Raw genomic sequence first — 14,850 nt, forward strand, 5'->3', positions numbered from 1 at the left:
AAGGGTATGGGCTTCGGCCTTGCCATTCAGCGCCACATCGATATCTCCTTTAATCTGCTGCAAATTATCGGCACTACCTTTGATCTCTAGAAGAAGGTCGCCATTTGCTGTTCTTCTCACTTTTTGGACACATTCGTAGACGGCTTTGAGCTTCGCATCTTCGCTACGCGTCACCAGTTTTAGAATGTCACTATATGACATGTTGCCTTTCTTTTCGACAATAATAAAATTTGGTCGCTGCCTCTGCTTTGGATGCCTTCTTGGTTCACCGTCAGCAGCAGGCTCTTTTGCAGTTCTGATCTCTCCAAAATGTGCACCTTTTTGCTTTTTTGCTGGCACAAAGCTTTAAGTCACCACTTCATCCCTTGGGCGTTTAGGAGAATCGCCGAGTGCGGGCTTTCCACGGAGTCTACTTACGGACCTTTCTCTCATCACAGACGGTCAGCTGGCCGTCGAGCACCTTTTGACACAGGAGTTCCTGCAGCTCCTTCATCCTTGTGATCGCTTGTTTTGTGTTGACATTGAACACCTCTACTAAATCCCCAAGGAGCTTACCCAATTCGTCGAGCTCAGGGATATTCGATGTCGGTGGAGCTACCGGTGTCGCATCCGAGCACTCGACCATTTGCGTTGAGCAAATTGAGCCGTAACCCGAGGCGGAGTCCGGCCCAGACGTGAGCTCTTCCTGAAAGAAGCCTCTTCCACTGCCTCAGCAGCATTCGCACCAAACATACTAGATTGGCACTACTGAGACAAGGTTTAACGGTCAGGCGCTATCCGTATCTTGAATTATTTGAATTTGAATTTTCAAATTAGCGAAAGAACCGCCCAAAATGTCCCTGGCGCCCCCTGTCAGATACAAGGGCCTGACCCCTGCGTTGCCCAACACTGACCTTGGTCAGCTGACAAACGATCGGGGAAGAAGAAGCAGATTCTTGCAGCAACAAGTAATGTGGAACGGCCTGGGGAAATTTACGGATAATTTCACGACACACTCACATAGGCAGGAGTCCAGAGGATGAGAGGCGGGAAAGCCAGCAAGCAAGGCAGCAACGCCACCCCCCCTTGGCCCAATGACCAGTCTAAACTTATGGGGGTACCAAATAAAAACTTTGGCCAGCACTGCGTTGAGGCGCAGACACCAACAGTGGTACGTAGCTAGAGACTTCGTGGCAAGTCCTAAACAGATTCCACGATTCACATATTCTTTGGAGGCCGAATAATACACTCAAAACTGCGAGCACCCGCAAAGACAACCGCGAACTCAGAATTCAGGGGATTGTGTCCGCATTGGGAATGTGTACTTTCATGTGTATGTATAGGCAGAAGCAAAGTAGCAAAATTAAAATGTTCTGCTGCAACTATTTTCTCAACTGTTTTTTTCGTTAACTTCAGAACCTGGCCAAAAGCAACAGTAGAGACAGTTTCTACTTTTAAAATGTATGATTATGCTGTTGCCATTAAAGTATTTTATTTTGGTTTCTTAACTTTGCTTCTCAGGTGTTTTGCTGCTGCTGTAAATTTTTCGATTTCGGATTTGTCGTGTTGGCTGCTGCTTTGATTGTTCATAGTTTTGGAAACAGAAGCATCAGCACACAGCAAAAATTTTGACATCTTTCGCAGTTGTCAAACCCTGCTAACAAGTGCACGATTCGGTGTAAATTGTTGGATATTACAATATAAAATCATTTTGAGTGCGAATATTTAAATATTGGGAGAGAAAACGGTGTCTTGTTTTTAATTAACTTGATTTACATGCTACACATACTAAACGGCTCTACAAACAAAATTTTCCTGGCACTAGACATGGCTAATACGAATAATTTTCCCTTCAGCACATACTACATATGTATGTACTACGACCATACTATTTACCACCGAGTCCTATTTATTATGATTAATAATTTTTATTGTTGTTTATTATTTCCCGCTCGAAACCTTTTGCCCTTCTCCATCACCTATTGAATCAGAGATCGGAACGCATGATGTAGTGGGCTGTCAGAAGCGTTTGACCAGAGCCGATTTATATTGTCTATTAATTGTATTCTATTTATCGGATCTTTTTGAAATTTGGGGATTTGATGTTTTACGTAGACAACTATCTCGCTAATAAATTTATAAATGAACTACAAATTTTTTGGCCATTTTTCATACAGCATTAAAAGTTATTTTGGGGCGATCGACATAATTTTAATGCTTTATCTCACCCAGGTTGAATAGAGAACTTCAATCACCAAAAAATAAAAAACCCGATTGTGATTTGTTGAATTCAAAATGTGAACTAATTTTATTTACAGAAGTGTTGAGAAATCTTAGGATCTTGGATGTGGCAATTGTTCTTAGAAACCCTTGACCCGATTTCCACTGGCGGATGGTCCAAGATCTGTTTGAAGCGTGACTTTGCCGTGCAGAAATTTTACCATCCATTTCGGGGCGAAATTTTCTGCCCAATCTCAATCTACTGGGTATCAGAAAATTGAGTTATTTCAGATGATAAAGCAGCACAACAGCTATCAAGACACGGTCTTGACCACGTCTGAATATAAAACATCAGTCTTCTAACGTTCTGGTAACCCAGGTCAAGGAACGATTCTAGTTTTTTGACATACTAGCAGTTGCTGATATGGCAGGAATAGTGCTAGTTGTTGTATTCTGGAATCCCTCCAGGTATGCTTGGTCATGAAAGTCACCACCTGCAAGTAACCTTGATCCCAGACTGCTCATTATTCTTACAAACATCTGTGTGTTCACTTCATGTCTAGGAAGGACATTACAGGATTGATAATGACTCGATTTTGACTTGATTAGAATTCCAGCACCTCTTTTGATTATGAAATATGACTGGATATTGACATAATGTCAACATTGTTCCTCTTCATGTCCAAGTCAACCTCTGGTCTACTATTGCATAGACCGTTAACGTTTCAGATTATTATTTCCTATTTTCATAATAATGCTACATTTTTTGCATCATTAATGTCATTTCTTTTCTTTGGGACTGAAGGAGTTTTTTGAATTATAAGATGAATGTAGGGACACTTGATGAGGATAAATAAAAATTTAAAACTAACTAGTTTCACTTGTGATGACACGAATTTGATTTGTTCGGTCTAACTTTTAGGTAAAGTCATCACTGCCAATCGCTTTCTTGATGTAGGTGAATTTGCCTTTGGAGTATTAGCTGGAATTGGAGCGGTGGAGGGCACTTCTTCTGCAGCCGTTGATCAAAACAGTCGCTTAACGCGAAAAAATTGTATATACAGTTACAGTAAACAATGAAAATATCTGGTGTGTTATTCACCGACCACAAACCGGCATATATGATATCGACCAAAATGTCACCATAATATGGCAACGACCTGTAATAATATTAAATTTAGGTGCGCCAAATTTAATGGGATAAGATAAAAAAATGGGGAAGATATTCGAGTCTTTTCAAATTGTGGGGGTGGAAGGGGCGTGCAAAATTTTTACACATACAAAATCTGCGCATTTATTAAGCAAATAAACATACCAAATATGGTGTATCTAGCTAGATATTCATGGAGATAAAGGCTTTTTTGAATTGCGGGGGCGGAAAGAGGCGTGGCAAAATTGATGTAAAAATCGGAAAAAAAAAATCGAACACTTTACATCCAACACGAGCCTGTAAATTTAAGTAATGTATCCAACATTTCGGATCAACCAATATTTATTAAGTTATCTATATAAAGAAATGCTTGCAAGTTCAGTGAATGCTATAGTCATCATTCTCTGAAACAAATTTGGAGCTATTTTCTTCTCGTAATTCTTAAAGTTCGATTTGATGAAAACCTGACTTTAAGTCCAGGCATGAAAAATATTTTGCTCTACCTAGTTGATCCAAGATGTTATCAATTTTGTGGATGAAAATTTATCAGACAACAGTTTTTTATTAATCTGACGATAGTCAATTACTAATCGCCATTTTTTATTTTCGGAATTCGGGAGTGACTTTTTTGGTACAAGCAAAAGTGGGCTATTATAAGCAGATACAAATGGTTCTAATATTTTATCATCTATCAATTTTTGGACTTGCTTTTGTATTTCGTCTTTTGACTTTGAGAAATTTCATAATTATTTATATAAATTGGCGCATTATCATTCAGTTTTAATTTTTGTTCGTAGAAGTTATTAAAAGTTATAGATTCGCCGATTACATCGCTATACTTGGTGCATAACGTAGTTAACTGGGTATGGAACTGTGGTGGAAAATTTTTTGCAAGCTGTTTTTTTCTCTATCCTCTGGATTACCTGGTCTGGTTCTTATTGGCGAGTATCTAAGGGGGGGCTGGGCGTTTCCCGAAGTATTCTGGGCTACCCTAACGTTAAAGTTGTAAACTCCATATTGATGACTATTTCCTCTATTGTTGTTTTTGTTGTTGCCTCTGTTATTTCCTCTATAACTGTTGTTGTAGTTATAGGTATTGTTCTGGCCTTTATTGCGATTGTTATTATAGTTGTTATAATAACCGCGACCATTTCCGTTACCGCGATAATTATTTCTATACTTACCACGGCCACTATGGGCAAACAACACAGAGTTTGGATTTCTAGTTATTTCAGTCCTGCATTGTAAGTACTTTGTGACGACTTCATTTATTGTTCTGAAGTTTCCAGCCTCAAGGATCATTTTTAGTTTGCCATGCTCACAATTTCTAAATATTGTGTTGAGGGCTTTTTCAGTGCTGATTATATCAGCAGGTTGAGCCGACAGGCCCTCATCAATATACAAAGCTTCAAAACTGTCAACTTCCGAGGTAAATTGATAGGCTGTTTTTCCATTTTAATATACTTTTGACAACTTTTCTTTAACTACATCGGATGCCTCACCGACTATAGTATATTGCAATTTCTTAATAATTGCGTCAATGCTGGTTTCATCTTGGATTTTATACAGTGTTGAGCCAACAGTTTTTGTCTTTATGACTTCAACAGCTATCTCATCGAATAAGCCGTTTGTTAAATTTATCAACATCAAAGCTCTTATGAATCTTTGAAGGTGTAACTTTTGTCCATAAAATTCTGGAATGCCATTCGAAATGTCCTTAGTGTAAGCCCTTTGGGCAATTACTTCCGCCCCCAAATTCAGAATTTTTGCTGTGTATATAACTAATTGATACATTGTTGTTTTGATTGTTATTAAGTTAGAACGTAGCTTGATCAATATCAAATCAAATATCAAATCTTAATTTTGATATTTTTGACCAGTTCGTTTTATCTATTCACTTCCTGTTATCATGCACTAAATGCTTCCTTAAAAAAATTGACAAGAATCTTTGCATGTTTTTTTCAAAGTATTATTTTGTTTTTTCAAAGTATCATTTATATGATTTATTTAGTTTGAGAGTTTGAGAATTAATTCTTCTCTATCCCATGCTTAAGGGTTCTTATTAAATAATGATTTACTTTTAATCATGATCTCGTGAGCCATAAAGGCAATTGTGGACAAATTTCGCACACATTTTACTTTATTGGACATTCAACCATCGAACCGTGTACGGAGAGTGCGTACAGAAGAGAATATTGCAGCTGTAGCGGCCAGTGTCAATGAAGATCGTGAACCAGCGTCAATTGGTGCATTGGAAGACAATATCAATCGTGTTATTGGCGAAATTCGCTTAGACATGCTGGAAAAAGTGGTGCAAAATTGGACCTTGTTGATCACTTGAAACGCAGTCGCGGCCAACATTTACATGAAGTCATTTTTAAAAAGTAATTGGCAGAGATTGTTTTATCATCTCAAATAAAAATTTAACAATAATATTTAAATTTTGTGTGTTTCATTTCAATTTTAAAAACCAAATCTTTTCTATTGTCTTTTCTTCCGTAACCGAATGAATTGTTTTATTATATTCTATTGCTGCTCTTACAATGATCTGTGTCGTATCATTAAGTTGTTTATCAATTTTCATGCATCTGGCTATCTCTAGCAATGTAACGTGGAATCGTTCCACTTGTCCATTCGAGCAGCTATGCAATGGGGGTGCATTTACTACGTCTATTTCGAATTGATTTTTTAACATCGAAGTAATCGTCTCTAAATTAAACGATGCTTGGTTGTCACAATAAATTGTCTTTATTATACCCTTGCAGAGGGTATTATAAAATTGATCAGATGTTTGTAACGCACAGAAGGAGACGTTTCCGACCCCATAAAGTATATATATTCTTGATCAGCGTGAGAAGCTGAGTCGATATAGCCATGTCCGTCTGTCCGTCTGACCGTCTGTCCGTCTGTCCGTTCGTCTGTGCGTACGCGTTTTAGTCAGCCCTCTTAAGAGCTATCGGGCTGAAATTTTTTTTCCGGGGTTTTTATTACCCGGGAAAAATAAAGTATGAAAACCATAGGGATCGGACCACTATATCATATAGCTCTAGAAGAACTAGAAGAAACATTTTCATAAAAAATCGAGTATGCTATGAAATTTACATATGTGATAATATGAGAAGATGATGATAATTGTTTTGTTTGCATATTGATGAATTGAGTTGCAGAAAACAAATTTTGAACATTTAAAATTATTATTACCAAGGACTGCAAGGGCATAGCCTATAGCATATTTTTTGGAAAAATATTGAGTAATTGCAATATGGGGATAGTAATATCCGTTATTGTTCGGGATAATAAGGGTTGTACAACAGCAAATTTGGAAAACTTGTCCACGCAGGTCTAGAATAGCTTGTGGTCAGTGGAGAATATATCAATATGCAGTATTTCGCCGGGATAAGACGGAATAGGTGTTTGCCCAAGTTCTTGTTTTTTTGGGTGAAGGTCGTACTTAGCTGTGGTGCAGACTTTGCAATTTAAGACGATTTCATTGGTTAATTTGTCCATTTTTGGGAAGTAATACTCCCGATGTATTTGTTTGATATTTTCTTGCGCTGCTCTATGTGCGCGATTATGTTCGGTATTAACTATCTGAATCTGATCATCTTTGTTGGTTATATCAGTAACCATGTTCTTGCAATGCCAAAACTTTGTTGTGGGAAAAAGTCGCACTAATTCATGTTGAAAGGCGGCTAATGTAGGAGAATCGCAATGGAATGCATTTACAACATCACGGTTCACTACAAGCTTTAAGGATTCAAGGAGATCGTTCTTGTCTGTGCCGAATAGAATTAGTCTCCGATGTAAATTGTAGCGCGCCTCTTTTAGGATTACTTGGTTTCTAAAAAGATTAACATGCTTGCCCGTTGTCTCGATTGTGTAGGTCAAGGAAAGTTCACTGTGGACGGTGGCAGCACATGATTGAATTTCATCATGCAGGGCATTCACATTTTGCCTTGATAAGGCATCTGCCACTAGGTTTTCTTTCCCTGGTTTGTAATGAATTTGAGCGTTACGTTCTTCAATAAAAGACATCCACTTTTTAATTCTCGCATTTGTGTTTTTTTGTGACACAGAAAATGTGTTGGTGACCTGTAAAAATATGCAACTCTCTGGTTCCATACAGGTAGTTCTGTAGTTTTCCAAGAGCCCACACGATTGCCAACAATTCCCTTTCATTAGTGGCGTAAAGTGATTCACTTTGCTTTAATATTCGGGATATCATTGTTATTGGCCTCCCGCCCTGGGACAACACTGCTCCAATCCCGTCGGCAGAAGCGTCGGGTGTGAGGTCGAAAGGTTTTTGAAAGTTCGGGTACATTAGTATGACATCTTCGGATGCCAGAATGTTTCTTAAGCGGTCAAAGGTGTGACGTTGCGATTCATCAAAGTCGATTGGGACCTTTTTGGACATGTGCTTGCCTACTTTTCCATTTTCACCTTTCAGTATGTCGGTTAAAGGTCTTGCGATTGATGCAAAATCATTAATAAACGTCCTGTAATAACTAACAAGGCCCAAAAACGATCTTAGTGTATAGAGGCTCTTTGGCTCGGGGTACTCTTGAATTGCCTTGACCTTTTTGGGGTCAGTTTTTGTTCCGTCACTAGAGACGATGTAACCCAAATATTCGACGCTTTCTTTAAAAAATTGTGTCTTTTCTTTTGACACTCTCATGTTAGCGTTGCAAAGCAGCTGGAGCACAGTGTCCATGTGTTTGACATGCTCGGCTTCATTTTCAGAAAATATAAACACGTCATCTACGTAGACGTAGCATATTTTCTCGATTTGTTCCCTTAGAACATCATCGATTGCTCTCTGAAATATGCTTCCGGCATTTTTCAAACCAAAGGGTAAGCGACAGATATCGTATTTCTCCCCCTTTACTGAGAACGCCGTTTTTGCGCGATCCTTTTCAGCTAAATTTGATGGTACCCAGATGTTAAGTCCAAAGTCGTGAAAAATTTTGCCTTTCCAAGATTGGCTAGAATCATTGGAATACTTGGCATTGGGTGCCGGTCGGCAATGGTTCGCTCGTTTAAGTTTCGAAAGTCAATAGCGAATCGTTTGTTTTTGTTACCGTTTGAGTCCAATCCTTTTTTTGTCAACAACCCAATGCAATGCAATGCAGGACTGTTGTACGCAGACCGAGATGGTCTTAAAATGCCGTCTTTTAACAATTGAGTGATTTCGTTATTAACAAAATCGGCTACACCCATAGGATATGGGTAAGACTTGGAGTACACTTCTTGGTTGTCTATTGTGTGAATTGCGGCAATAACTGAAGTGTTAAATGGCAATGCCTTCTTAGAGGTCGAAAATGCGGCGATCCTGTTCAGTATTACCTTTTTAAATTCCTCTCTTACGCTATAAGGAACTATTATGTCATCAATGCGTGTGAAATTAACGCTATTAGCAAATCGAAGCCTATTATGCCATCAAAAGTATTAAGGGTATCTAAAATGAAAAACGGGGCATTCTTTCCGAAAATTCTCATGAAGCATTTTTCTTTAATTTTATTGGACCCGTGTATGGAGTTCACAGTAAATGGGGTGTCGACAAGTGTTATGTTTCTTAACTTCTTTATGGGTTTTACACAATTCTTTGCCGCCCCAGTGTCTATTAGAATTTTTAGTGTTCTACCAGCCAACTGTCGCTCGACGAACGGCAGTTGGCAGCGTTCTCTAAAAAATTTAGCAAATCATTGTCCGGTATGAAGTCATTCTCATCGCTAGCCTCTGCGACGACGGACTCTGCTATACGCGAGTATTGTTGGTGTTGGGCCGAATCTTTTTGAGAAATGTTGTTAACATTCTGGCGACTCTGTCCAGTCATACATTTTGATGCGTTCTGTCTCTTTTGAGATTCGCCGTAAGTGGCGCTACCGCGTGTTTTACCCCAACCAGTCTGCTGTCTGAGCTTGGAAACTGATGGATCCACATCCATCGGTTGTGCTGGGTCTTGGGCTTGAATTTGTTTGAGGTTGGTCCTTGCTCACCCTGTTGGGGTCTGTTTTGGACTTGGTTTCCTGTAAAATGGGGGTTTTTTTTCAAAATGTTTTCCCTGTCTGGGCATTGAGCGATTCCCTTGCTTGTTATTTTCCCCTGGGTGGCTCCTATCTTCAATTGCTTTAGCATACGTAGCAGCGAACATGCTCCTTTTTATGCTTTTCTCAGCCTCGCGAGCCAGTGCTAATGCCGAAGGCAAATCTTTGGGCTGTGCTGGTATAACTAGTGCCTTAATAGGCCTCCTCAGGCCTGCCATGAAAGCGTGCAGAGCATCGCTCCTAATTTCTGTATTAAGAATGACCGCTGCTTGCTCCTCATGAGTCATAGCAATTTTATTTGTAATAAGAGTGAGTTTTTTCTCAAACTTATCATAGTACTGCATTAATTCTAGGTCACCTTGTCTGAACATTTTTAATTGATGCCTAAGAACGCGCAGAGACGTTTTATCGGCGTATGTGCAATCAAGTCTAGCAATGATTGCATCGAAATTCAGCGCACTGTTATGTGAGGTAAGCACTGCACGTGCGGCACCACAAACTTTATTTTTTAAAATTATCACTGCCTGGTAATGTGTTTCACTCCCATAGTATCCCTTGTAGGCCTGATATGCCTCTATTGCTGATTGTCTCCAAGACACATATTCTTCATGGTCACCATTAAAATTCGGTACCGATTTCGCAGCGTCGAGTCTAACCTCACATCTAATGCTGGGGTCAATTGTTACGCTTTCGTACACCTGTACTTGGGCGCTTCAATTCTAAGTGAGCTTACTTGGTTTCTCAGATGTTCAAGTTCGGCGTGTATCTCGCCTCTTATGCGTTTTTCTATGCATTAAGCGCGGTGCTGACTGCGCTCTCTATTATAACTTTGCAATAATGCAAATTACTCATAAGATCACTTTATGCTGCCACTTTTATTATTTTTTTATTATTATTTTTATATTTGTTTGGTATCAAATTTATATATTATAATTTGTCTTTATTTTTTCCGAACAGTCACTTACATGTTGGTAGGGTGTGGATTCTTAGAGGGTAATCCAATTCCGGTTGCGCGCCAGTTAAGATGTTGGATATGTCCACTGTTAGGGGTTGCCGTTAGTGGGATCCAGCTAATGGATTGATTTATGTTGATTAGGATGAGATACGATTAGGTATCTGAATCACCGTCCTTGTGGATCAGCAATATATGTATTAGAGATTATAAATTGTGTTACGGCCAAGTGCCGGAGTTATGCTTCTTTATTGTTAAAGGGTTATACAAAAACTGAATACGTTGAAGAAAATAAAAGAGAACTAAACCTAAGTACATAAATGGGAATATGAATCGAAAGCTAAATAAATAAGAAGTAAATATGTAAGGCGTATGGTCATGCTATGACTCTTGTTCAGACGCTGTGTCAGCATATTTATGTTTATATGGAATTCGTCACATCGACGTTGCAGCTGCACAGATTGTTCTAAGACTTAGTGCGAAGGCAGCTCGTTGAATTGTTTGTTAACTTATATATTCTTATGCTGCGACTTAGGCGACAGCTACAAAAGAGAGGGAGAGTGTCAGTACATATGTACATACATACATATTGTTTAGAGCGCTTGCATCAAAGTGCTTGGTCAGCGTTCACACGCTAGCCTGGCCCTAGCTCATGTTACGCCTGTGCATTGCCGCTCATGTGTATATATGTATGTGCATATATAAATGCATATATAAATGCACATACATATATGAACATGTTTAGCTGTATGTTTTTTTTTTTTTTTTTTTTATTCATTTATTAAGAAATAGAAATAGAAATACATATGTACAAGAAGAAAAAGAAAATTTGGAAAAAAGGTTTGCGAGGGGAAGTAGCTCGTGTGGTACTGCCAGCGAGGGTATTGCTTCACACAAGCGTCCTTCCACCCGCTTCCTGTTCTCAGGTTCGACTCAGCTGCTCCACTCTGCGGAGCTCGGTCATGGCGATGGCCGCGAACTTGTTGAATGCCTCCCAGTTTTCCCTGCGACGAATAATCATTGGGACCAAGTTGGATACTGTAATTTGCTCCCCGAGTTCCGCCTCGAGGTGTTCTCGCTCGATGTCCGCATCTAAAGAGGACGTGTTCAGCCGTCTCGTCTTCTCCGTTGGCGCACCATGCGCACTCTGGGCTTGTTGCGTGTCTGAACCGGTGTAGGTAGCTACGGAAGCAGCCGTGGCCGCTCAGAAGTTGCGTCGAGAAGAAATTTACTTCTCCATGGGCCCTGGCCAACCAGTCTTTTAGACTTGGGATTAGCCGGTAGGTCCATCTGCCTTTTTGCGACATATCCCACAGAGCTTGCCACCTTGCAATGCTTATTTCGCGCGCTTGTACCCGTAGCAATTCTTTATCGCTTGGCCTTAAGTTTGGCTCTTTTAGTGCCCAAAAGAGTCTCTTTGATTCATTGGCCAGGATTCCGACTGGGATTGCGCTTGCTAGTACCTTGGCTGCGATACCTGAGATCGTACGGAAACCGCAGCAGACCCTTAGTGCGCTGATTCTATATATTGAGTCCAATTCTCTGGCGTATGCTTTTGTGGACATTGCTTCTGCCCAAACGGGTGCGCCGTAAAGCATGGTTGCCTTGATTACCCCATGCCACAGCGTTTTACGACTCTGGCTTGGTCCTCTCGTGTTGGGCATTAATCGTGATAAGGCAGAGCAAGTTATTCTAGCCTTTTTGGCCGTTGCTGTGAGGTGATCTTTGAAATTTAGCCTTGTATCAATAAGTACCCCAAGGTACTTTATTGCCTTTTTTGTGATTACTTGCGTGCCGCCGACCTGTATGCTTGCTGTCTCCACTTTTTTTCTACTGCTTATAAGAACAGCTTCTGTTTTATTTTCGGCCAGGAGAAGGCCCGTTGTAGCCAGCCATTGTTGTACTCGAGCGATCCCGTTTGAGCATATTGTCTCTGCTTCACTCAAGTTCTTTGCCACACATATTATGGCTACGTCATCAGCAAAACCTATAATTTCTACCCCAGCAGGTAATACCAAGTTTAGGACGCCGTTGTACATGGCATTCCAAAGCAGGGGTCCCAGAACCGAGCCCTGTGGGACGCCTCCAGTAATGTTATATGTTTTTTCTCCTTCGAGTGTGTCTGCGTAGAGGCTTCTATTTGAGAAGTAGCTACTTATTACCTTCCATAGATATTGTGGTATGCCGAAATTTCGCAGGGCATCTAGTATGCAAGGCCACCTTGCCGAATTAAATGCATTTTTAACATTCAAAGTGGCTATGATGCAATATTTCTTTGCGCCTCCTTTCCATCGGTCACCGGCTATTGCATTACGTGCTATGCTCACCACTTTTTGGATTGCGTCGATAGTAGATCGCCCCTTTCGGAACCCAAATTGATTGTCTGACAGTGCGCTGGTAGAATGTAGTGCCTCATTTAGTCTATCCGCTAGGATTCTTTCGAGCACTTTGCCTGTCGTGTCGAGAAGGCATATAGGTCTGTATGCCAGGGATTCGCCGGCTTGCTTTCTTGGCTTTGGTAGCAGCACAAGCTTTTGCCTCTTGTAGAGATCTGGGAAGACTCCGTCGCTGATGCTTTTGTTGAATACAGCCGCGAATATTTCCGGGTGTTGGAACGCCGCAAGTTTTACAGCTTCGTTGGGAATGCAGTCGAGGCCTGGGGACGACCTGACTCTGATTCGCGCAACGGCTGCCAGTATCTCCTGTACACCTATTGGAGGTATAGCTTCCACATCCATTGGTGCAGCGGGACTATTGTTGTGTGGCTGGGGGGGGAAAAGTTCTCCTACTATTTGGTTCATGTCAGCGACAGAGTGGGGCTCTGTTCTTTGGTGAGTTTTTAACCTCTTCATTACGATTTTGTACGGCCTGCCCCATACATCGTTTTCAGCTTCTACAAGAAGATCGTTAAAGCATCTCTTTTTACTACGGCGAATAGCCAGTTTAAGGTCCTTGCGCTTCTGCTCAAACTCTGAGCGGAGAATTTCTGAATCATCGCTGACTCGATTCCGTTGGTGTCTTCTTCTGGCTATATGACATTGCTTGCGAAGGTTGGCGATCTCATCATTCCACCAGTATGTTGGTATGTGTTCCATTGGGCAGGTATTTTTCCGCGGCATGCTGGAATCACACGCGTTACGCAGCCATTCGAGTAGTCCTCTTGCCGACGAGGCGGTGTGAACATTTTGTTCTAGTGTGCTGGTGAAGCTTTGCATGTCCATACGTTTTGTGTTGTACCGTTGTGGTCTCGCTGTCGGTCTGTCGTATCTACGCCGGCCCTCAATAGTGCAGAGAATTGCCTTGTGATCGCTGGCCATGTAGACATCGCTCACTTCCCACCGTGCGTAAGGGCATAGTACATTGCTAACAAAGGTAAGGTCAATCGTCGAGCCGATATTGCCCCGTTGGAATGTGTATTCCTCGCCTGTGTTTAGAAGTGCCAGATCGAGTGTGGCAAAAGTTTCTAGTAGTGTTTGGCCTCTAGCATTGGTTGATGAACTGCCCCATTCTGATGCCCAGGCGTTAAAATCTCCAGCTACCATTGCCGGCTTATGGCTGCGAATCTGGTCTGCCAATTCGTCCATCACGGCGCTAAACTCTTCGAGGCTATAAGAGGGAGGCAGATAGCAGCTAAAGAACCAGTAGTTGTGTAGTTTGGCCCTCACAAAGCCATTGAAGGACTCTGGGAATTGTACTTGTGCTGGTATAGGCCCACACGACCAAATCGCAGACTTTCCAGAGTTGTTTTGGACCCATTGGGAAGACGATAAATTTCTATAGGGCTCGCTTATAATGGCAACGTCTGAGCGTAGGTCTCTGACCGTTTGGACTAGTAAGTCCTGCGCCGCCTCGCAGTGATTGAGGTTTATTTGGAATAATCTAATCATGGCGAGTCGATATCCCTCTTTTTGGCCCATGAACACATTTCTGGCTGCCTGCTATGTGGCTTATGTTCTGCTCGCCACTGGCGCTACATAGACAGCATGAGGGGCTGTTGTCGCACTCACTTATTTTGTGGCCGCTTTTGCCGCACTTGAGACAGAGTCCCGTTTTGGGGCGTTATTGATCCTAATTGGGCAAACGTTCCAACGGACTTTTATTTTGCTCACTTTGAGGATTTCCTTGGCTGTCGTTGCTGGGACGCTCACTGTGGCCCGCTGGTAGCCTGAGTACATTGGGCGTATACTTTTTATTGCCTGCGGTTGTATCTGGATCTGGCGTTCTGACCAAAACGCTGATATAATGTCGTCTCTGGTCACCTCCTCGTCGAGATCCTTAATATCGAGTCTGATCTCCTCAGTTAGAGGTTTGGCCTCAAACTGGTTTCCAAGTGCTGCGCCAATGTCTGCGCTCATTTTCTGGAGATTATTGCCCATGGGTTTCTCTATCTCGAGCAAGAGATCGCCTTTTGCGGTACGTCGTACCTTTCTAACGTTCGCTTCGCTTTAGATTCTCATCTTCGCTACGAGTCACCATTTTAAGCATTTCGCTGTATGTTAGGCTGC

At 41.3% G+C, this 14,850-nt stretch overlaps 1 protein-coding gene and 1 pseudogene across 1 annotated transcript in view; one reads left to right on the forward strand and one right to left on the reverse strand.

Annotated features, from left to right (window-relative positions):
- Positions 1 to 14,850, forward strand: part of LOC137572064 (uncharacterized) — a 132,136-nt gene that overhangs the window by 46,657 nt on the left and 70,629 nt on the right. The gene's annotated exons all lie outside the window — the stretch shown is intronic.
- Positions 410 to 14,721, reverse strand: LOC137572059 (uncharacterized; annotated as a pseudogene).

This window comes from Drosophila tropicalis, unplaced genomic scaffold (genome assembly GCF_018151085.1).
Source record: "Drosophila tropicalis isolate 14030-0801.00 unplaced genomic scaffold, ASM1815108v1 contig_175, whole genome shotgun sequence".
Classification (NCBI taxonomy): Eukaryota; Metazoa; Arthropoda; class Insecta; order Diptera; family Drosophilidae; genus Drosophila; species Drosophila tropicalis.